We start from the raw sequence: 23366 nt of genomic DNA, 5'->3' as shown, positions 1-23366 counted from the left end.
ATTGTTTGCAATATAAAATTTCTGAAGCAATGTACATTTATGTACTTAAAATATTCAGTTTCTTTTCCCTTCCTTATCCCACCCAAGAAAATTTGTACTTCTATTACAACATTGTGTGGTGACATTAAATTGAATATACTTATCTGGTCATATCTGATCATTTGTTTCCTAGATATTGCTTAATTCTTTTTTATTATTTCAATTCAGTTCTTATAACCCCACTTCTATTGTATAGGTTTGCTATGAATTTCTCTGCCTTCAGGTTTAATTTAAAATTTATACATGTTAAGAACCAAATCCCTCTCCTCTTATTCCCTCTCTCTTACTTCTCTCTCTTCCTTCCCCTCTCTAACTCTGAGAAAAATACACCAAAACAATCTGACTGTCTGTTTCTGTAACTGAAATTAGAGGTGAACTTTATTATGTAGTATTCTGCTCCTATTTTGTTTTATAATTATCTTGAATTTGCTTTGGGTTCAAATACAAATCTATACATATTTTAAATTTTCTCATCATTGTGTTTTTTCTTGTTCTGAAAATTAAGACTTATACTTTTCAAATTAACTAACAAATTTTGTTTACTTGATCAGACATTTCCTGCAGACAACACTTAATTCTGCTTATAAAGAGATTATTATCCAAGATGAAGATTTATGCTACATACACATGCACACACTTGATGGTCTACTATTGATGAATAATTACATACATCCACATGTATTCTCATGCTCTCACACACACACACACACACACACACACACACACACACACATAAGCGTCTCATGCCTTTGTTGTTTCCAAGTTTTAATTATCCACCTTTTAAGCACTTATTGGCAAAATATTTCAGTATGGTTTTATGTTATTCACAAATAAGTATATTATTCTAACATTTTGTGATGGCTCTGAAATATACTTCATAAAATTGTGTTTGATCATGTTGACTTATCATTGCTAAAACTTAGTTGCTAGGTTTCTTGTTGTGTGATATTCTAACAACATACAAGTGAACAGGTTAGCTTAAACAATAAGCAGTAAGCTGAATATTTGTAAAGCCTTAAAGGGCCAACATGAAGGCAATGCAATATTCAAGGTCAAATGAATGATTTCTTTGTCCTCAGAAGTTCATCTTTCCATTGTATCTTCACATGGCCTTGACAAGCAGCAGGCCTCTCATAAGCTCTTGTAAAGAAAATAATTCCATTGATTATTCAGTCTTTTGAACTCATCTACTCCCAATTACTTACCAAAGATCATATCACTTAACACTACCGAATTGGAGAAAAGGCATTTCAACTTAAGCAGCTCAGAGTGGGTTTAGGTAACAGGCATGGACATGTAGTTCTAACACAGAGTAAAAAGCAAATATCTTCTCTGTAAGGAAAGTGAGCCATTTACCCAGTAGTATTTTAGTTTCCATCATAATCAAAATGCATAAGTTCTAATAACATAATCTAATAGTTAATGGCAATTAAGTTCAGTAACTTAATGAGAAGTACTTTTTTTTTTGGTTTTACGAGACAGGGTTTCTCTGTATTGTTTAAGAGGCTGTTGGTCCAGCCAGGTCTCAAACTCACAGACATCTGCCTGCCTCTGCCTCCCGAGTGCTGGAATTAAAGGCGTGCACCACCACTGCCCGGCTTGAAGTACTATTTTTAAATTAATATAATTGGGTGAGTTATGGGTTAGTATAAAATATAAAATAGAACTAATCAATAAAGGTACAAGTTGTAGGCATTGTTCATTCATTAAAAGAAAATCAATGTCATTGGGGAATTAGAAATAAAAATCAATGACTGAAATATATGTACATCAAACATGGCTTAGAATAGGGAATTTTCAGATAATACTTCACATTCATACACACACACACACACACACACACTGACACACATCTGGGTTTCTTCTGAATTTGAACATGATTATTTCTTTGGATGCTGCTTATCACTGGGAAGGAATGTACTTACTGGTAAAGGACACATGTGTGCATGATATGTAACTAGGAACTCTTTCAGCTTATCATAATAGTTCCCTGTAGGAACCATAGACTGTCTTATGACATAGGCTGCTCATAATTAATCCTCACTAAACTCTTTCCTGTGGAGAAATGATTGAGAAGTTTATATTACCTTTGTCTGACTGTGAACTCATGACTAGATTCTTTCCAAAGATCTATGAAAGAGTGAATTCTATAAAGTATAAGCAAATTACTGCAAAGTTGGAGAGGTGAAAACTGGCTCTACTTTTAAACCTTGCTCTAATTTCTATTGAACTTTATACTATAAACACTCATTAATATGCTGGAAGGAAATGTATTTTATAATTCAGCTTTTATTAAAACTGAATTTTCTACATGGATACAACTGATAGATATTAATTACAAAGCAGATTTACTAAATTGGATTACACTCTACAGTTTGAGTAATCTGACAATGGCTACCTGCATATTAGAGGATGTAAGAACCTAGGAGTTACTAAGTCCATGAGGTTGAATGGTTCAGAAGTTCCATCCTGATTCAAAAGGTTTAAATTATTCCTGGAGAGCTCCTAGTCCTTAGTCTACATTGGCAAGTCATAGTCATAGAATCTTGGTCCAATATTATTAGAGAACAGTGATAGTAGGCAGGGCAGATCTTAAGTAGATGCACTTACCACAAAAAGTGAAGGTAGGTAGGCAAATGTAATACTTCTTCTCTCTCTGACATCTTTGTATTTGGACTTCCACATGAAGTTGTGTCCCACTCTGGGGGGTGTTTTCCTCTTCTGGTAATCTTTCCTTGGAATGCCCTCACAGAACTAATCTTGGATCTCTCAGTTGATCCAAGATTAAATTAAGTTGAAAAGTAAGATTCAATATCATATATGTCTAGTATAAATGGTAGTGGGAGAATATCCCACAATGGAGCAATGATAAATACTGGCTATGAACATAGCATATCATTACATATTATATTTAATATGTATAATGTATACATTCTTTCACACAAATTAACCAGTTACAGAAAATGCCAACACCTGAAACAAGTTTTAATCAAGAAAGGAATCCTGGGATTCATATCAGTAGCCAATACTAAAATATTTTATCTATTTAATCATTTCATATACAATCATTTGTGCGGGCCTCCTTGGTATAATGAAATTATAAGGAAAATATATTAAGTCATTTCTATTGAAACTCAATCCACAATGTAAAATACTAAGATTTGGGTCCTTTCTTAGTTATGGTTTCTTTTGCTGTGAAGAGACACCATGACCACTGCAACTCTTATAAAGGGAACCATTTAACTGGGCTGTTTAACTTACAGTTTCAGAGTTATAATTTAAGAATTATTAGGGAATGAAGCTATAGCAGCAGTTCCATATATCATGAGAAGAATTGTATAAATCAGCTCTGGCAGTGCTTGTCTCTTTCTGGCTTCTGTTACTCCAGTAATGTGAGGATATACAATCTGTCATCTCCAAGTGCTTATCTATAGGTGGCATCATGGAAGTTAATAAAATCACTGAACCTGCTGGTGACATCACCTTAGACTTTCCATCTGCAAAGACAATGAGAAATAGATTTCTGTATTTCATGTTACCCCATTTTCACAGTTTTAATAGCAACAAACATGGAATAAAGCAATGGACACTATTCTGAAAAGGGGAGAGATATTGTTGTCTGTGTGGGAGCCCAAAGCATCCTTCAGAAGTGAAGGGAGGCACAAGAGTTAAAAGTGGTGGGATCTAAGGATATTCTGTTTTGGCTGAGCATTTCTAGGGAGTAAACAGTTAATTTTTATTGTCTGTTATTCACCCACAGTGTTCTTAAATAAGGTATGTTTCAATTTCTGTTCAACACTCCCATTTATAGTTTCTCTAAAGCAGTAAGTTTTTTATTTTTTGTATATTTTCAAATTGATCAATCTAATTCTAGGATTGGCTCTCCTAATCATTTTCTTTCTAGTCATAGTTCTTGCTTTCATCTTCTGTATTATTTTGCTAGGTCATTAATATTCTATAGAAAAGTGCTTATTAACAGAAATATATACACTGAGATGTGTTGTGTGTTTGTGACAGAGTTGAGAGCAGAGTCTTAATCAGTAATTGGGGGAGGGTATTGGCTTTACAGTTTTTTTCCTAGGGTTTAACCTGCAACATGAAGTTAGCATTGGGTCAGAAGGTTAGCTTTGAGCACAGAGTCTCTAAACCCTACTCAAGATTCATAGGTGAGACAGGAGCTTTGTGAGCTGTGGGAAGCTTCACTCTGCTATTCTGCTATACAGCTGAACTCTCAGTGTTGAGGGTTGGTTGGGTTTCCTCCTCTACTGTGAGGACTTCTTCTCTTTGTAACCCTTTATCAGGCTTGCAGTCAGAAGAGCCTAATATGTCTAAAAGAACCTCTCTGAGCTGTTTTGTTTCACTTAAATCCTTCCTGTGATCTCAAGCTCTGCTTGATGACTTCTTATTCAACTGTCCTGCCCTTGACTTTGAAACTTGAACAAAAGTTTGGGAATATTCTAGAGTTGAATTCTTTCCCCCAGCCTAATCCTTAGGCATATAGAAAATCAGAGTCAGCCTAGCCCTCAACTCTCTAATCCATTGCAGTTCACATATACGAAGAAAACAGACTCAGAGCACAGGGGCAAGTTGGAAATGGGTGGGAACATTTTGGTAGGTCTTTTCACCATCTTTGTTCACTTTACTTGTACCTTCTAAATTCAACTCCCCATCATCGGTGCTACTTTTCTCTCCTCTCCCACTGTGCAACTGAGTGCCATAGGGATGCTTTTTTTTCTGTAACATCATGTTTTAACTTTGCTGGTTTTATTTTGCATAGACTTTTCCTCAGTGCCACCATTGTAAATTTCTGTTGTATGACTTGTTCTCACTATTAGAACAAAATCAACATTTTAGCAACTTTTATACCATAAGATAAAGGTGAAGTTCCCACCATTATCTCTTTATATCCTTAAGTCACACTTTAGAAGAATCTTCAAGTGTTCCTTTACACTAAGTCCTTATCAAAATTACCCTTGTTTTGGTAGGTCAATTAACACTGATCTAATTTAATTCTTGATATTTGACTTTTCTTTCTTTTTTTGTGGTTTTTACGAGACAGGGTTTCTCTGTATTGTTTCTGAGGCTGTCGGTCCAGCCCGGCCTCGAACTCACAGAGATCTGCCTGCCTCTGCCTTCTGTGTTGGGATTAAAGGCGTGCACCACCACCGCCCGGCTCCCATCTGTCTTTCTACATCCATTGCTACAGCATATTTACCAAATGGAGAATCATATTTTCCCTAAGAATTAGTATTCTTTTATTCAATATCAACATTCCTTGATACTGTTCAGCTGTTATAGCTTGTCACCCCTCAAGTAATATTCTCTAAAACAAGCAATTTTCTTCTTTCTGATCAGTCTCCTAAATAATTAAATGATTGTTTTAATTTTTTCAAAGTTTTCTTAGTAATTATCTATTTTGCTAATATTTACTAATTTTTTGTCACAATACTAGCTGACATTTTCTCAAGAATCTCCCTTTGGAGATAACACACATATTTATTAGAAGGACAGCCTCCTCTAAAGAAATTTTCTTTATTTCCATAGCATTATAAGAGAAATGATTTCTCTGGACAATTTGAATGCATTAAAATATAAACTATTCAATTGTTTAACTAATAATATACAACTTATGGCACTAAGTCATAAACCAAATTATAATTTATATTTCAAAGATGTTTGAAGGACTATTTGTACCTAAAAATGCTTGTCTAAGAATATTAAGAAAATAAAGTAAAAAATAGAGAGAGTAAACTGTTTTCCTCTCTCATTGGTTTAATGTGTGTGTTTTCTGGATACTGCTATCAAAACTATTTTCAGGATACTAATATACCAATTACTACCTGTATTCCAAAGTCACAAACCTTAAGAGTTCTAACTTTAATTTAAATTATATTATAATAGAGATCTCATTGTACCAAACTTCCTCTCAAGAACTGTGAGAGCCATGTCTTTTTTGAAATACAATTTTCAAAATTCTCAAGGTCTGAGGATATACGTCATAAATTAATGTGTTATGCACAGAGTAGGTAGAAATGGACAATTTTATTAAACAAATGCCCCTGAAATCCTTACTAATATAAACAATAGGATTTACATTCTTTAAATGCTAACTCAAACATTTCAAATCTCTAAGCTTGTGAAACAGGAGATTTTTGTTTTGAAGTGGTCATAAAGTTGCTTATTGTGAAGAGAAGAGACAGGCCTAGGCAATTTTTGTATTTTCAGGACAATGTTTTTGTAAAAGAGAACTTCCTGTTGCATGTTAGATCATACAAAATGCAGAAGCAAGAAAAAAAGCAAAAGCTATCTTCACAATTGATGGAGTAGCCCTTAGCAACAACACTTTAAGATTTCTATGCAGACTTCATTTTACCTGAGGTAAAAGAATGATTACAAAACTATTGTTTGAATTTCCACAGGTATCTGTATGTGTAATATGATTAACATTAGTGATAATCCCACCATTGTGTATATGCTTAACTAATAACTCGATAGTGCAAACTCTCTCTTTTCTTCAAGAAAAGGTTATTCCAAATAAAAGCTTGTATTTGTCCAAAGTCTACAAATGGGTGGTAGCATTCACAAAGTTTAAAATTGGCATGCGTGTGTCAGTAAAATTTTAAATTAGACCTTTCATGCTCTAACTTTGATATGCTTTGACATTTTTCTCTTGCTGCAAAGGTAAATGACAATGCTATTTTATAGTTTAGATAATAAATGTCCCCCAAAGGCTAGTCTAACAGGTGATGACACTTTACAGAGGTGGTGGAAAGTTTAGGATGTGGAGTCTCTTGTAAACAGGCTCGGGGTGGTATCCCATTTAGGGAAATATTGAACTCAAGATTCACCAACATCCTTTACTTCTTGGTAGATGTGAGATGAACACCTTCTGCCATGATGCCCTACCTTACCAAAGTCCAAGTAAAAGAGCTGAGTGCCAGTGGTCTGAGACCCCTGAAACCCTGCTTAAAGTATACTTCCTGCAGTTAAAGTGACATACTTTCAAATATATCATCATAGTCTTGGAAAACCAGCCATCAGATTGTCTCAAGGGAAACTATAAGCAAAGTCAGTGAATGCAATAAAACATATGCCCCCAAATTAAGCACTGCACATAATTTTCCTTATATGATTGAAAAGGTAGAAATGTAATGGAGTATGAGCAGGATTTTATTATGAATAAAAATGTACAAGGAGAAAAAACATACACCCATTAGGTAATAACGATGCTTGTAGTTGTGCACAGTAAATAATGGTTTGCAATTCTACATGCGAATTCAAGCACATTTTTCAGAGACAGAAAGAGGGAAGACTACATGGTAATTGCTCTAAAGAAGATAGACTATCAACTTGTTTGCATGCATGGTGCAAATCACTACATTCCTGAATACTCCTGATGAGAAGACAGTGGATGTCTAGTCTACAAATGGTTCCACTGTGGTTTTCTTATTATAGTTTAGGAATTTATTTCTCTGGTGCAACTAAATAAATGGTAACAGCTACAGGGAATGCTGGGAAAGGACAAGTTCTCTTTCTTATGAGTTTAGGAGATTATGTTATGGTTTTCTTTCTGATGAGTGCTCTGAAACTCTGACGTACTTTGTAAAAGTACCAGAAAGTAATAAATCGGGTTATTGTTTTTATGAACAATTTGTCATTTTTCATGTCAAGTCATGTCAAGTCCTTAATTTCTGCAACCAGAAAGCCCACAATTAACTCATCATGCCTTATAGAATCCATTTTTTCCAATACTGAAACTTAGCAATTGTATGTGAGTCTACATTTATCAGTGTCCATGAAATTAAGATACATTTCTGTGTTACTTTTAGTAAAAATAAATCACAGTGTTTTCCTGTTTTATGATGTTAAGGAAACATTTCCATGTATTAGTAAGGATGGAAACATCAATAACTTATCTTAAACATTGTTAGTCTAAGACTATATCTCTACATGTAAAAATTATCATAGATTCAACATTCACAAAAGCAAAATTTGGAAAAAAGTTTATGCATTTAGTTTTAGTTTTGTTATGTCAAACATTTCACAACTTTGACTTCCTTTATTTAATTTCAAGTTAAACCTGCTTTTGTGGGTTATGAAAATACATTAGAATGACAGCAATTTGAAAGTTATACTGAAATTTATTAAAATGTTATTACATATAAGAGCACAGAGGGAATTACCTTAAAATTAACAATGAAGGCTTGTTGCAGAAGCATGATTGTTGACTAATCAATCTGAGAACAAGGGGATTAGTGTACAGTTCGGTGGTAGAAGAGTGGGCTCTGGGTTTGACTGCCCAATGACATAAGGAGCCAAAATGTAAACAGATTATGATTCTTAAGTCTAGATATGTGTCTTACTCATTTATCTTTGTTGCAATACGATACATGACAAATTCAAGTTAAGTAGGAAACAGTTCATTTTGCCTCAGAATTCCAGAGTGGAGTCCATGAAGACAGTGAAGTCACAGCAGTAGGAGCCTAAGGGCCCTGGTTCTGTTGTGTCCACAATCAGGAAGTAGTTAACATTGAATGTTGTATTTAGCCAGCATTCTTATTCTTATTAGTCCAAATCTCAAGCTTAAAGAATGCCATCAGGTCTTCTTAGATCAATTATCCAGAACAAGAGTGTTCTCTGCAGGCATGTCCAAATGCCTATGTCCCAGGTGATTGTAGGTCTAGTAACTTGACAGTGAAATTATATATAACAAATAGTGAAACCTGATAATAGTTAATGCATATTTGTTGCCTATTACTGATGTATCTATTATCTTAATCTATTGACCAACTGATTAATCTTTCTATATTTCTGACTCTCAGTTACATCTCTGTCATTCACCTATCATCCAATTTTGATATTTGATGAGAATGGAAAGCAAAATAAGAGTAAAATGAATGTTTTACTTACTGCATTTTCTTTGTCGTAAATTTAAAACTTTTATTGAGAAGGATGATTTTATTCTTACACTATGAATTGTAAAAGGCATAGGAAAGCATACATGAATCAAAGGAACTGTTTTTGGGGATGGTGATGAGTATGTCTAGGGTAATGCAGTAAGTATAGCCAAATTATTTTTAATAGCATACACTGTTACATAAGAGTATATTTTATCAGAGACAGGTGTGCTTTTGTTAATTACAGTAAAATTGATGAAAGGGTACTTCAGAATTAAAGAAATCCCTGGCTCTTGGGTGCAGCCAGTTTCAGTAATGCTATTTTTAAATGTTTAAAAAAGAGGAAGTATGTTATTTCATTATTAATGTCAGATAAAAAGGCAATGAATAAAATACCAGCATATTAGAAATTCTGTAAATACTGATGGTGCTAACCTGTTTACAGTAAAAACTAAAACCAGACAACTGACCAAACAAACAAACAAAAGCCATGCTGCTCACTAGCCTTCTGTTCCCCTAAACAGATTATAAGTGGAAGATTGGTATGTGCAGTCTCCTTGCAGCTAAAATAAAACCTTTACCCAAACAAATGCAGCATCTCAAAATAAAATCTGAAATTAATAAAGTTTTTGAAGAGCCATGTTTTAAATAAGTATAAACCAATAAGTTATTTTCTCACATCATCTTAATACCTTTACACCCATCTCCCACTCCTAGAACATCAGGAGGGATTCGCTGGTAAACTGAATAAAATGATGAACATTCAGCTGAGGGAGAATTCGCTAGTGTGAAGCAATTGTGAAAGCTGTGTTATACTAAGAGACTGGAAAAAAAGAGAAAAAGCATTGCAGAAATTTTGGTTGTCTTTCTCATTTCAATTAATTATCTAGAAGCACCATCAGCTAAGCACGCTTCCTTCAGAAGTTGCTCCTTGATGGTGTGTGCCACAAAGCAGTTTAACTGGATGATTTTATTAGGAAGCAATTAACACTTGTATCCCAAAAAAGCATCCAACTCACCTTTCATTTAGCACGAGTAAGGAGTGCTACGTAAGCCTTCCACAGCAAGATTCTGATTGAAGAGGATTGGCAGTCAGTATCATTTGGTAGCAAGAAATTATCCTGCAAAGAAATAATGAAAATCCTCATGTGTGCATGAAAATAAATTTGATACTAGAGAATCTGTAGCTCTATGCATATCAGAGACAAAGCTGTGAAGCTGTGGTATCTTCACCCGCACTTTCAGGAATTGCAGGAGAATCTCTGTTGTAAGTTCTGACTGAAGTGATGCTCTAAGTGGATTTAGAAAACTGTGAAACACATTGTAGAGCTGAATGAGATATAATTTCTGAAAGTACTTGTAATTCTCTTATGACTTAGAGTTTGAGTATATAGTTTTGAACTATTTTAATTAGAATAAATTTATAAATCACAAGTAGGTTGGGGAGATTTATAGAGGGAAGTGTTGCCAATTCCCTATTAGTTTTTTTTTAAATGTTTTCTTTAGCATTTTTTCTATTTTACAAATGCATATTACTGCATCTAATTTTTATGGGGTAAGTGTAAATGCTATGAGTCAATTTAATGGGTATCATATATAAACATTGTGGGACAATAAAATTTACATGGTAAAAAATATTCATTGTCTGTTGATTTATATGAAAATTATAAGGTTATATTAGTCATGTTTCCCATGCTGTGTTTTGAATTATAGAATCTCGTTGGAAAAAAATCCTGTTGAAACTGTCCTCGATTACAGTGGTATTGAGATTCATGGTCTTTTGGAAAAATGACTAAGCTACCAGTATGACTTAACTAATGTCCTTAATAGAAACTTCAGGACAGTATATTTTTTCCTCTTTTCCATCAAAGGATATGGCATGTATCCCACCAAGGACAAAGAGATTGGTTATTGTGGACCTAAGGAATATGTTGTGACCTACCAAAAGTATGATCTTGATGTTCCCCACCATCATAGAAGCAAATGATGTGTGTGTGTGTGTGTGTGTGTGTGTGTGTGTGTGTTCCATAAGCAGATTTGGGGAAGATGAGTAATTGAGGGTATAGCAGTTCCGAAGGGATTTTTGGAAAGATGGTTCATTTCTTTGAACAAACAATGGAGAAGAGTTGTGTTCTGGGATCAGAAGAGAATGAATGCTGTAGAAAAAAAAGGCTCCATATTAGATAGCCTTTGACTAGTTTAAATGGAATGTATGGAGAAAAATAGAGATTAAAGACAATGCCTATGCAATCGGAAAAGAAATTTTATTGGAAACAGGAGGAGACCCAATTAGCTGTGAAATATTGTGGATTGATGACTGGGACTGACATGTCTCGACTCCTTCTATCCCAACACAACTTTCCTTCACTTCCTCAGTGTGGGCAAAAAGTGACCATGTACAGCTGATACCACTTTCCCAGCAGTCACAAGAAGCTAGCTTTGTCAGCATTCACGTGGCAGTGTGAGTCACAGCACTCTCCACCTAGATTTTACATGATGCCTCATAGAGTTTTGAGGACTAAAGAGAGTTCTTCCATGGAGATGTGACCACAGTTGCCCCCTCACAGTCCACACTAATCAGATTCCAGTGGGAGCCACTTGTCAGTGCACCGTTAAATGGATTGTTGGGCTCAGGACTTCTTCCAAAGAATTAAGACATATGGAGCCACATACTTGTAAAAGTTTCCTCTGAGTTTCAAGCACGCAGTTCTAGTTCCTGTCAGATGTAGATGTACTATACCCAGCAAAACAATGGAGGCACAGTTCCTTACAGACTTGACAGTCAAGTCCCCAGTGTGAAGTGTCTGCAACTAGACAAAGCTAACACTATTAGTAAATGATCACAATCTCTATCTGGGTATATTGACACAAACCTATAATTATAGTACTGGAGAGATGTTGACAGGATCAGAAGGTCAAGGCTGTTTTTAGTGAGTGTGAGGCCAGGCTATGATATTTGGTACTTGTTACAAAATATTATATAAATGAATGACATTAAAATAAAACAAAAATATCATGTAGCCTGAGATCCAGAAGCCAAAAGTAAGGGTATGACAGTGGAAGCTATATGAAACTCAGGAAATCATGGCAGGAGTATGATTTGTATTAAACGGAGCACGCCTACTAGCTTAATCTTCCAAAAGTCTATCAGGGATTCTACATGCATGTCTATGGCTAATAGTCAAATGAATTCTGGGAAAGCTCTGGGCTAATGTCACTGGTGCTTTCTTGGTGAATGTATTGGTGGCAGAAGTCCTTAGTAGAAAGGACTCATTACACATTGCAAGACGGCTAGAGAAATATTTTCTATTCTGGAAATAAAAGTAACTTTTGGCTATAAAAATGGCTCAATCCCACTCCTTTGAGGCAAGATAATAAATCTGTATGAATTTGTCCCTGAGGAAAAATTTTCATTTTCAGTGCTCTTTGCCATTTTTATAATGGGAGAAAGAGCAATAAAATGCTTGTGGAAATACAGCAATTCAGAACTGCACTCTCTGACTTCTTTAGAACCAAAGTTGATGGTGTCAGTAGAAATTGGTCCTCTCATTTAGACCCTATCTAATGCATAATATTTCCCTTTTTTCTATTAAATGGAATGAAGATATTTCAGCTATATGAAAAACAAACACACATGGTTGTAATATACTCATGACCTCAGCTGTCATTTGATTGACATCTTGAAAAGAAATTGTATGTTTACTAAGAAAATCTGCTGCTTATTTAATCATTCTGTAGAATGATAAAGTGTAGATCCTTTATTATGATGAAACTTGATAATCTAAATAAACATCATTCTGAATTATACCGAACGTTCCTCTGTTAAAAATACTCTGATTTGTGAATGAATCATTTAACTGTCAATCGAATTTTCTTATGTGGATAACAGGATTCTGTGATACTATTTCCATATTATGGTGTTGGTCACATTTTAGACCAGAGCTCAGCTAGGGTACAGACTTTTTATTATTTTTTAGAAACATTCTTATTTACATATCCATCAACCCATTCCCTTGCCTTCCCATCCTCCCATGCTTCCCACTGATCCCCTATCCCACCCACTACCAACTCCTGAGGGATAGTGCCGATTTTTACTTTTCAGAACAGCTTTATTGAGATATGATCGAGCCCAATTATTTACATTTTGTTTAAATGGCTTTTCCATTCCAACATCAGCCTAGCTATGAATGACACTCTGCATTCCACAGTCTCTAAAATGTTGACAACATAGTAGGTAGACAACATGTTAATATTTGTCTCTGCTGTTGCTAACATTTTATCCAGAAGAACATTAGTTTGCTCATCACAGATGGCTTCTTCATAGTTGGAGAAAGGTGAATCCTTAAATGGTGGTTAATTATCAAAGAGATTTTACTGTCTGGGTACTTTCTCACATGTAGCTTTGGTCCTACAATCCTTTCCTAAATCCTTCCCTGACTGACTTCAAGTCACATGGTTATGTATACTTGATATGATTATGCATGCTTCTGATCTTAACCCAGCCTCAGCCATAGGTTTTTCTTTAATACTGAGAGGATAAACAAATAAATCATATTCCATTTTGTTCATTGTCTTATAAAACAAATGATTTAAAGGTTTCCCAATTCTGGTCCTATGTCTAGAAGATTTTAGAATGAATATGCATAACTTAATCAAGAATATATTTTTCAATCTCAGACAAGCAGGAATATTTTCCTGGTCTTGTTTTTATCTATTTTGCATTCATTTAGAGGATAAAGAGCAATTTTATTAATAAGTGAATTAATAGTGATACAGAATTTCTGATTTAGCCTAGCATAAGTCTGTTTGATAATTATAAAAGATGTAAATATTACACTTGAAATTCTATCCCAAATTACCATCAATATAAATGGCTATAGCATGTATGAAAATTCACCATGGCAATTGCTTTCATCAGATAATTTGAAAAGTTTCCCTTAAACTCAGGTAACATTCTCAAATGCATGAAGATTTCATTGTCACTGTTAAACAAATAATGTTCTCAGATATTTAAGATGTTACAAATGCATACTTCTATAAACTCTGTTGATAAACCCCATGTAGGCATTTGTATTGCAAGCACACAAAATGTTCTCTATCTGCAGTTGAGTTCAATGATGGATCCCAGCGATTTTATGTAATGTCACACAATTATTTCCGAGGAAGGTAGTATGTCTCATAGTTGTGATCACAGTACTCAGGAAAGAGGATTTATGAGTTCAGATCAGGCCTGCACCACACAAGGAGTTAAATAATTTTGTGCCGGACTCTGCATTGAGAACTTGTCTCAGAACCCCAGGAAACTTTTGACATGTGAATACTTATATTGAAATATTAAATAGCATTATTCACACATGAATATTTAGTGCTCTTATCTACTATACCTACATGTGTTTGATTCTTAAAAGTCAAGAAATATTAATTAATTGCTATAATATATAGGCATATTAGTAAAGTGAAATCAAAGGATACACAATGAGAAGAATAGATGTGTTCCCACTCTGTGACTACCTAGGTATCAGTATTCACTTTGTTCTCTTTGTTTTCCACATCAGAATAATAAAATGGCTGGAAGACAGAACGGCTATTGACAGCTTGGAAGACAGTATGGAGCTCAATAACAGTACATTGGCCTCATTTCTATTAATACAGATGCTGTCATTGTTATTAACATTCCACATCAAAGGAAAAGAACAAACAAGTACTAGCCAGATTTGGAGGTGAAAGAGACCACAAAATGTTGCTAAAGTTCTTTTGAAAAGCATATTAATATTCAAAAGTCAATAAAACATTAACCTAGCAATTTGAAAAGTGGTAAAATTAAATATAAATATTAGTAGATATATATATATATATACATATATATACATATTGTACATATACTATTGGTATGTTTTACTTGTAAATGTTTAGAAATATATATAGTGTATTTATCCACCAATAAAGGCCAAGAAACCATTTCTGCAATAGAGTTAAATAGTCCTACTACTGTAGGTCCTAAAAAATTCAGCTGAAACACAAGACAAGTCTTTAAAATAGCTAATGTGAGTCCTCCGGCAGCATCAGGTAAACAGGCCAGCTTCCAGGCCTGTGTTCCAGTGCCTGCAGATCGCCTGGGAACTGCACAGAGCTCCCAATCCCGGCTGGAGCCAAGCACCCCAGACTCCAGATCTTCTCTCCGACCAATGAGACCAGGAAACCAGAGGAGGCTGGGAGACCAGGGGAGTAGCTGTTCAGGATCAGGTACAACAGGACCCAGCATAGGGTCCAGGGGACCAGGTAGGAGGCTAAGCGCCCCAGATTCCTGTTCTTCTCCACCCACGGGACCAGCATTTGGACAAGGAATAGAAGAACCACCAGATTATTGGACTTGCTAGCACCCACCAAAAGGGAACTCTGGTCCCCAGACCAGTAAGGGGCTCTTTCTCCACCCACAAGAAGAGATGGGAAAGAGGCAATACAAAAACACACTCAGCAACAGAAAAACAAATATGACACCGCCAGATTCTAGAGACTCCACACCAGCAAGACCCCAACATTCCAATGCGAATGAAGCAGATGAGAACGACCTTAAAAGCAGTTTCATGAAAATGATAGAGGCCCTAAAAGAGGATATAGGAAAATCCCTCAAAGAAATGGAAGAAAAAACAAACCAAAAAATGCAAGAAATGGAAGAAAAAACAAACCAAAAATGCAAGAATTGGAAGAAAAAACAAACCAAAAAAGGCAGGAAATGGAAGAGGAAACAAAGCAAAAAATGCAAGAAATGGAAGAAAAAACAAAGCAAAAAATGCAAGAATTGGAAGAAGAAACATACCAAAAAAGGCAGGAAATGGCAGAAGAAACAAAGCAAAAAATGCAAGAAATGGTAGAAAAAACAAAGCAAAAAAATGAAAAAAATGGAAGAAGAAACAAATCAAAAAAGGCAGGAAATGGAAGAAGAAACAAAGCACAAAATGCAAGAAATGGAACAAAAAGCAAACGAAAAAATGCAAGAAATGGAAGAAAGAACAAACCAAAAAACCCATAAAAGGCAACAAATGGACTAAAAGATAAACAGAAAATTGCAAGAAGCAATGCAAACACTGCAAGTGTTGAAAACTGAAATAGAGACAATAAAAAAATACAATCTGAAGAAAGGCAGAAAATAGAAAAGCTGGACAAACAGTCAGGCACTACTGATACAAGCATTACCAACAGAATAGAAGAGATGGAAGAGAGAATCTCAAGTGTTGAAGATACACTAGGAGAAATGGATTTATCAACCAAAGAAAACCTTAAATCTAACAAATCCTTAACACAAAACATCCAGGAAATATGGGACACCATGAAAAGACCAAACCTAAGAATAATAGGTATAGAAGAAGGAGAAGAAATCCACCTCAAAGGGGCAGAAGGCATAGTCAACAAAATCATAGAAGAAAACTTTCCCAACCTTAAGAAAGACATGCCAATGAAGGTACAAGAAGCCTACAGAACACCAAATAGAGTGGAACACACAAAAAAAATCCCCTCGCCACATAATAATCAAGACCCCAAACATACAGAATAAAGAAAGAATATTAAGAGCAGCTAAGGAAAAAGGTCAAGTAACATATAAAGGCAGACCTATCAGAATTACACCTGATTTCTTCATGGAAACTCTGAAAGCCAGAAGGTCCTGGATAGATATTCTACCTACACTAAGAGGCCATGGATGCCATCCCAGACAACTATACCCGGCAAAGCTCTCAATCACTATAGACAGGGAAAACAAGATATTCCATGACAAAACTAGATTCAAGCAATATGTGTCCACTAACCCAGCCCTACAGAAAATTTTGGAAGGAAAACTCCAACCCAAGGAAGCTAACTACAACCAGAAAAACATAGGCATTAGAGAATCCCTCTCTACCAACAGCCAAAAGAACAAAGCGGTGAAATTCCACACATAATTCCACCACCAACAACTATTGCAAATCGAAGAAGGATGAGCAATCAATGGTCATTAATATCCCTCAATATTAATGGCCTTAACTTACCCATAAAAAGACACAGACTAGCAGAATGGATTCGAAGACAGAACCCTTCCTTCTGCTGCATACAAGAAACACACTTCACCCTCAAAGACAGACATTACCTGAGAGTTAAAGGTTGGGAAAAAATTTTTCAATCAAATGGACCCAAGAAACGAGCAGGGGGTAGCAATCCTAATATCTAACAAACTGGACTTTAAAGTAAAATCAATCAAAAGAGATGAAGGAGGTCATTACATACTCATCACAGGTGAAACCCACCAAGATGAAGTGTCTATCCTGAACATCTATGGCCCAAATACAAAGGCATCCACATTCGTTAAAGAAACATTATTAGAACTTAAATCTCATCTAAAGCCCCACACAGTTATAGTGGGAGATTTCAACACACCACTCTCACCACTAGACAGGAATACCAGACAGAAACTCAACAAAAAAGCAAAGGGTCTAATAGAAGTAATGACCCAACTGGGATTAACAGATATCTATAGAACATTTCATCCACATAAAAAAGAATATACCTTCTTCTCATCACCACATGGAACCTTCTCAAAAATCGACCCCATACTTGGCAACATATCAAACCTCAGCAGCTACAAAAAAATTGAAATAATTCCATGCATCTTATCAGACCACCATGCTTTAAAATTAGAATTCAACAACAACACAAATTGCAGAAAACCTACAAACTCATGGAAATTGAATAATGCTCAACTGCATCATCCCTGGGTCAAAGAGGAAATAAAAAAGAAATTAAAGACTTCCTAGAATTCAATGAGAACAAAGACACAACATACCCAAACCTATGGGACACTTTGAAAGCAGTGCTACGGGGGGAAATTCATAGCACTAAGTGCTCACATGAAGAACCAGGAGGATAGTTATACCAGAGAATTAACATCATAGCTGAAAGCTCTAGAACACAAAGAAGCATACTCCCCCCAGGAGGAGTAGACGCCAGGAAATAATCAAATTGAGGGCTGAAATCAATAAAGTAGAAACCAGGAAAACAATACAAAGAATCAATGCAACGAAGTTGGTTCTTTGAGAAAATCAACAAGATAGATAAACCTTTGTCCAAACTTACCAAACAGCAGAGAGTGAACACGCACATTAAAAAAATCAGAAATGAAAAGGGAGACATAACAACAGACTCTGAGGAAATCCAGAGAATCATTAGGTCATACTTTGAAAACCTGTACTCCACAAAATTCAAAAATTTAAAGGAAATGGATGACTTCCTGGATAGCTATCACTTGCCAAAACTAAATCAAGAACAGATAAGCAATTTAAATAGACCTATAACCCCTATGGAAATAGAAGCAGTCATCAAAAGTCTCCCAACCAAAACAAGTCCAGGTCCAGATGGCCTCAGTGCAGAATTCTACCAGAAATCCAAAGAATAGCTTAAACTAATTCTTCGCAAAGTGTTCCATACAATAGAAGCAGAAGGGTCTTTGCCAAACTCTTTCTATGAGGCTTCAATAACCTTGATCCCCAAGCCACACAAAGATACAACTAAGAAAGAGAACTTCAGACCAATATCGCTCATGAACATTGATGCAAAAATACTCAATAAAATACTGGCAAATCGGATCCAAGAACACATCAAAACAATCATTCACCACGATCAAGTAGGTTTCGTCCCAGGGATGCAGGGATGGTTCAACATACGAAAATCCATCAACGTAATCCACCATATAAACAAGCTGAAAAACAAAAATCACATGATCATCACACTAGATGCTGAAAAAGCCTTTGACAAAAATCCAACACCCCTTCATGATAAAGGTCTTGGAGAGATCTGGGATAACAGGGACATACTTAAACATAATAAAAGCTATATACAGTAAACCAACAGCCAACATCAACCTAATGGACAGAAACTCAACGCAATTCCTCTAAAATCAGGGACAAAACAAGGCTGTCCACTCTCTCCATACCTTTTCAACATGGTACTTGAAGTTCTAGCTATTGCCATACGACAACAAAGGGGGATCAAGGGGATACAAATTGGGAAGGAAGAGGTCAAACTTTCACTGTTTGCAGACGATATGATAGTTTACATCAATGACCCAAAGAACTCTACCAGTGAACTCTTACAGCTGATTAACACCTTCAGCAAAGTGGCAGGCTACAAATTGAACTCAAGAAAATCAGTAGCCCTACTATATACAGATGATAAAAGGGCTGAAAGAGAAATCAGAGAAACATCACCCTTTACAATTGCCACAAGCAACATAAAATACCTTGGGGTAACGCTAACCAAACAAGTGAAAGACCTGTATCATAAGAACTTTGAATCTTTAAAGAAAGAAATTAAAGAAGCCCTCAGAAAATGGAAAGCTCTCCCATGCTCTTGGATAGGTAGGATCAATGTAGTCAAATGGCAATCCTGCCAAAAGCAATCTACAGATTCAGTGCAATCCCCATTAAAATCCCAGCACAATTCTTCACAGACCTTGAAAGAACAATAATCAATTTTGTATGGAAAAACAAAAGACCCAGGATAGCCAAAACAACCCTGTTCAACAAGGCAACGTCTGGAGGCATCACCATCCCTGACCTCAAGCTCTATTATAGAGCTATAGTCCTGAAAACAGCTTGGTATTGGCACAAAAATAGACAGGTAGACCAATGGAATCAAATTGAATACCTGGGTATTAACCCACGCACATACGAACATCTGATCTTTGACAAAGAAGCTAAAATTATACAATGGAATAAAGAAAGCATCTTCAACAAATGGTGCTGGCATAACTGGAGACTGGCATGTAGAAGAATGCGGATCGATCCATGTTTATCGCCATGCACAAAACTTAAGTCCAAATGGATCAAAGACCTCAATATAAATCCAGCCACACTGAACCTCTTAGAAGAGAAAGTGGGTGGTACCCTTGAACAAATTGGTACAGGAGACAGCTTCCTGAACATAACACCAGTAGCACAGACAGTGAGATCAACAATTAATAAATGGGACCTACTGAAACTGAGAAGTTTCTGTAAGGCAAAGGACACAGTCAGCAAGACAAAAAGGCAGCCCACAGAATGGGAAAATATATTCACTAATCCCACATCTGACAGAGGGTTGATCTCCAAAATTTACAAAGAACTCAAGAAGCAAGTCTCCAAAACATCAAAGGACCCAATTAAAAAGTGGGCTGCAGAACTAAATAGACAGTTTTCAATAGAGGAGTCTAAAATGGCTGAGAGGCACTTGAGAAAGTGCTCAACATCCTTAGCCATCCGGGAAATGCAAATCAAAACAACTCTGAGATACCAACTCACTCCTGTCAGAATGGCTAAAATAAAAAACACCAATGACAATTTATGCTGGAGAGGATGTGGTGAAAGGGGGACACTCCTCCATTGCTGGTGGGAGTGCCAACTGGTTCAGCCACTTTGGAAAGCAGTATGGAGATTCCTCAGAAAAATGGGAATAAACCTACCACAAGACCCAGCAACTCCACTCTTAGGCATATATCCAAAAGATGACCATTCATACAACAAAGATGTCTGTTCCACTATGTTCATAGCAGCTTTATTTGTAATAGCCAGAACTTGGAAGCAACCTAGATGTCCCTCAACCAAAGAGTGGATAGAGAAAATGTGGTACATCTACACAATGGAGTACTATTCAGCAGAAAAAAGTAATGGAATCATGAGATTCGCAGGCAAATGGATGACACTAGAAGAAACCATCCTGAGTGAGGTACCCCAGTCACAAAAAGAGAAACATGGCATGTACTCTCTCATATATGGATTTTAGACATAGATCTGGGGAGTGCCAGCCTACAATCCCGTGGCCAGAGAGTCTGGGAAACAGAAACTTCATTTAGTTGCTAGTCGAAGAAGAGGCAGTCTCCCTTGGTTAAGTACTGAGCTGAACTCAAGAAAGCCAGTAACAGAGAGGGAGGACTGATGATCAAAGGGATTAAGACTGGGCTGGTTTAACCCCCAGAAACAGCTGACCAGACAAAGATTAACTCTTGAATCCCAGGCATCAGCCTGGGAATCCAGCATGGGATTGATCAAGACTCCCTGAATCTGGGTGTCAGTGAGGAGGCCTAGGTAATCTATTGAGCCTTGGGCAGCAGATCAGTACCCATCCCAAGTATACACATGGACTTTGGACTCCCATAGAACAATGTGAGTTGCACTCTCACCCTGAACTCTTGGGGAAGGGTCTAGGCCCTGCCCTATATGAAATGACAGACTATGGACACCCCCATGGAGGGCCTCACCCTCCCTGGGGGAATGAGGGGATAACGGGGGGTGGGGGTTGGGGGGAGGGCACAGGAGGAGGGGAGGGAAAGGGAGAGGGACCTGGAACTGACTTGTGAAGCAACCTTGTTTCTTATCTAAATTTAAACTGGAAAATAAAAAAAAAAACAAATTGTAAAAAAATAAAAAATAAAATAAAATTAAAATAAAAAAATGAAAAAAATAGCTAATGTGAATATGTTCATGGACTTTAAGGATACTAATACATCTATGAAAACACAAAACAACAGGAACAAATGAAGAAGACACCTCAAGACATTAATGTGGATACGTAGTCACAAAAAAGAAAATTGAAGCCAATAAAGCTAAAAATACTAACCTTGTTTGATTAATGGTTGGGGTGATGTACTTTTTTTCTTTACCATTTTAAATATATCAAGACAAGTTCAAAATTTTGAACATTAATTGACTTTTTGAAAGATAAAGTTTAAAAGATGATCTATTGGATTCTGAATTAATTAGGTGGTTAAGGTAGCCCTTCATGAAAATGGAAAGTTTTCTCCAAGGCAGAAATAAACTGTAGCACAAAGGAATGCACCTTATCACTGAGAAAATTAAAGAGCATCTCACTCTTGCCAAGAACTAAAACTGTGGTTCCAGGAAGTCTAAGAACTTGAGTGCTCATACATCCTCCACTAAGGGTCATTTGAAGAGACATCTCCAAACTGTATGCCCCAAATATATTCTTTACCAACACAGTTATAAAATCATTTCTGGTGGAAAATCAATTTTTAATGATTAAAATAAACTTCACCACTAACACTAGTGCTAAATTTGTAACAATGAAACTAAGTGCATGAGAATAAATGTAATGAAGCCTAATAGGCTCAGTGTTTGCAATGAGGATTTGGTGTTCTGTAAGAGGAGGATGAAACACACCCAAATGTCAGGGTGGCTGCTTCATGCACACAGTGTTTCTCGTGACTTCTCTTTGCAAGGTGGTTAGGGCTCTATGATAAAGTCATTTTCATGAGTAGAAAGACCATACAGGATAAAAAGTCAGTCAGCAGTGGGTCACTTCTGGCTCATTCCTCTCTGCCACCATCCTGCTGACCAGCAGGTCCTTTCCAGAAACAGAAAATTTGTCACTTTCCAGTCACAACATCACATTAGGCAAGACCCCTTCATTTTGATTCTGGTGTCAGAAAAAGGGGTTATCAAATTAAAATTGTTTCAGCATTCCAAGAAGACAGTGTGCTATTTTTGGTAAAATGATAAAGCCAGCAAATAATATCAGCTCTGTATGTTTCTGTGTTTATATTTCATATGCACATGTACATGACAGCATTCATGATAGAAAACAGAAATATACTTAGAATATCTATATCTAAAAGTTACACTTCCACACTCAAATGCAACCATGAATACGCTCTTGTTTAAAATATTTTTTACTTTTGAGGTTATAACATAATTCCATAATCTTCTGTTTGATGTACATACACCACTATACTCACAATTTTAAAAAATTAAATCGACTCATATTTTCCACTCTATTTTTCAAATTTCTTTATTTTCTGTACAATATTTGTAAGAAACTGCATATTTTCTAATTTATAACCATTTAATTACTATCATTTTCATTGTAAGGAGGGTGAAAAACACAACATTTTTGTTTAAATGTCCTTGCATGTGGGTTGAGTGTTAAAATGAGGAATGCTACTGAAGGAACCTGGGGAGAAACACACCACTGTTCTTCTGACTATCTGGTGTTGACCAGAAGTTGAGACCTTGGTTTCAGTGAACATTGCTCCAGACTGTTCTAGGTCAAAATAACCCTATCACAAAGATAGAAATTCTAGAATAATAAGGTGACATTTTACTGTGTGTTCCCATGTGCACACATATATGTAATGTGAAAGTTAGAGGCAATGATAATCTCCTCCATGATTACAGTGAAATGTAACAGTGAATGCAACAGTGAAATGCCACACCCCAACATGTATGCACTCTGGATTTAATGACTATTACATTTGAAATAACTTTTATTTACTGGCTTCCAATCAATGCCTCATTCATTGTTTCCCTGGAGCCTACTCGTAAAATTAAAAGATTATATCTTAATTTGTTTTGTTAGTTACAGAACCTTTCTTAAAAAATAAGTTAATAGATAATAATAATTTAATAAATAAGG

The sequence above is a fragment of the Mesocricetus auratus genome, unplaced genomic scaffold (genome assembly GCF_017639785.1).
Source record: "Mesocricetus auratus isolate SY011 unplaced genomic scaffold, BCM_Maur_2.0 Super-Scaffold_100008, whole genome shotgun sequence".
Classification (NCBI taxonomy): domain Eukaryota; kingdom Metazoa; phylum Chordata; class Mammalia; order Rodentia; family Cricetidae; genus Mesocricetus; species Mesocricetus auratus.
The sequence above is the reverse complement of the archived record's forward strand: the minus strand, read 5'-3'. Positions refer to the sequence as shown.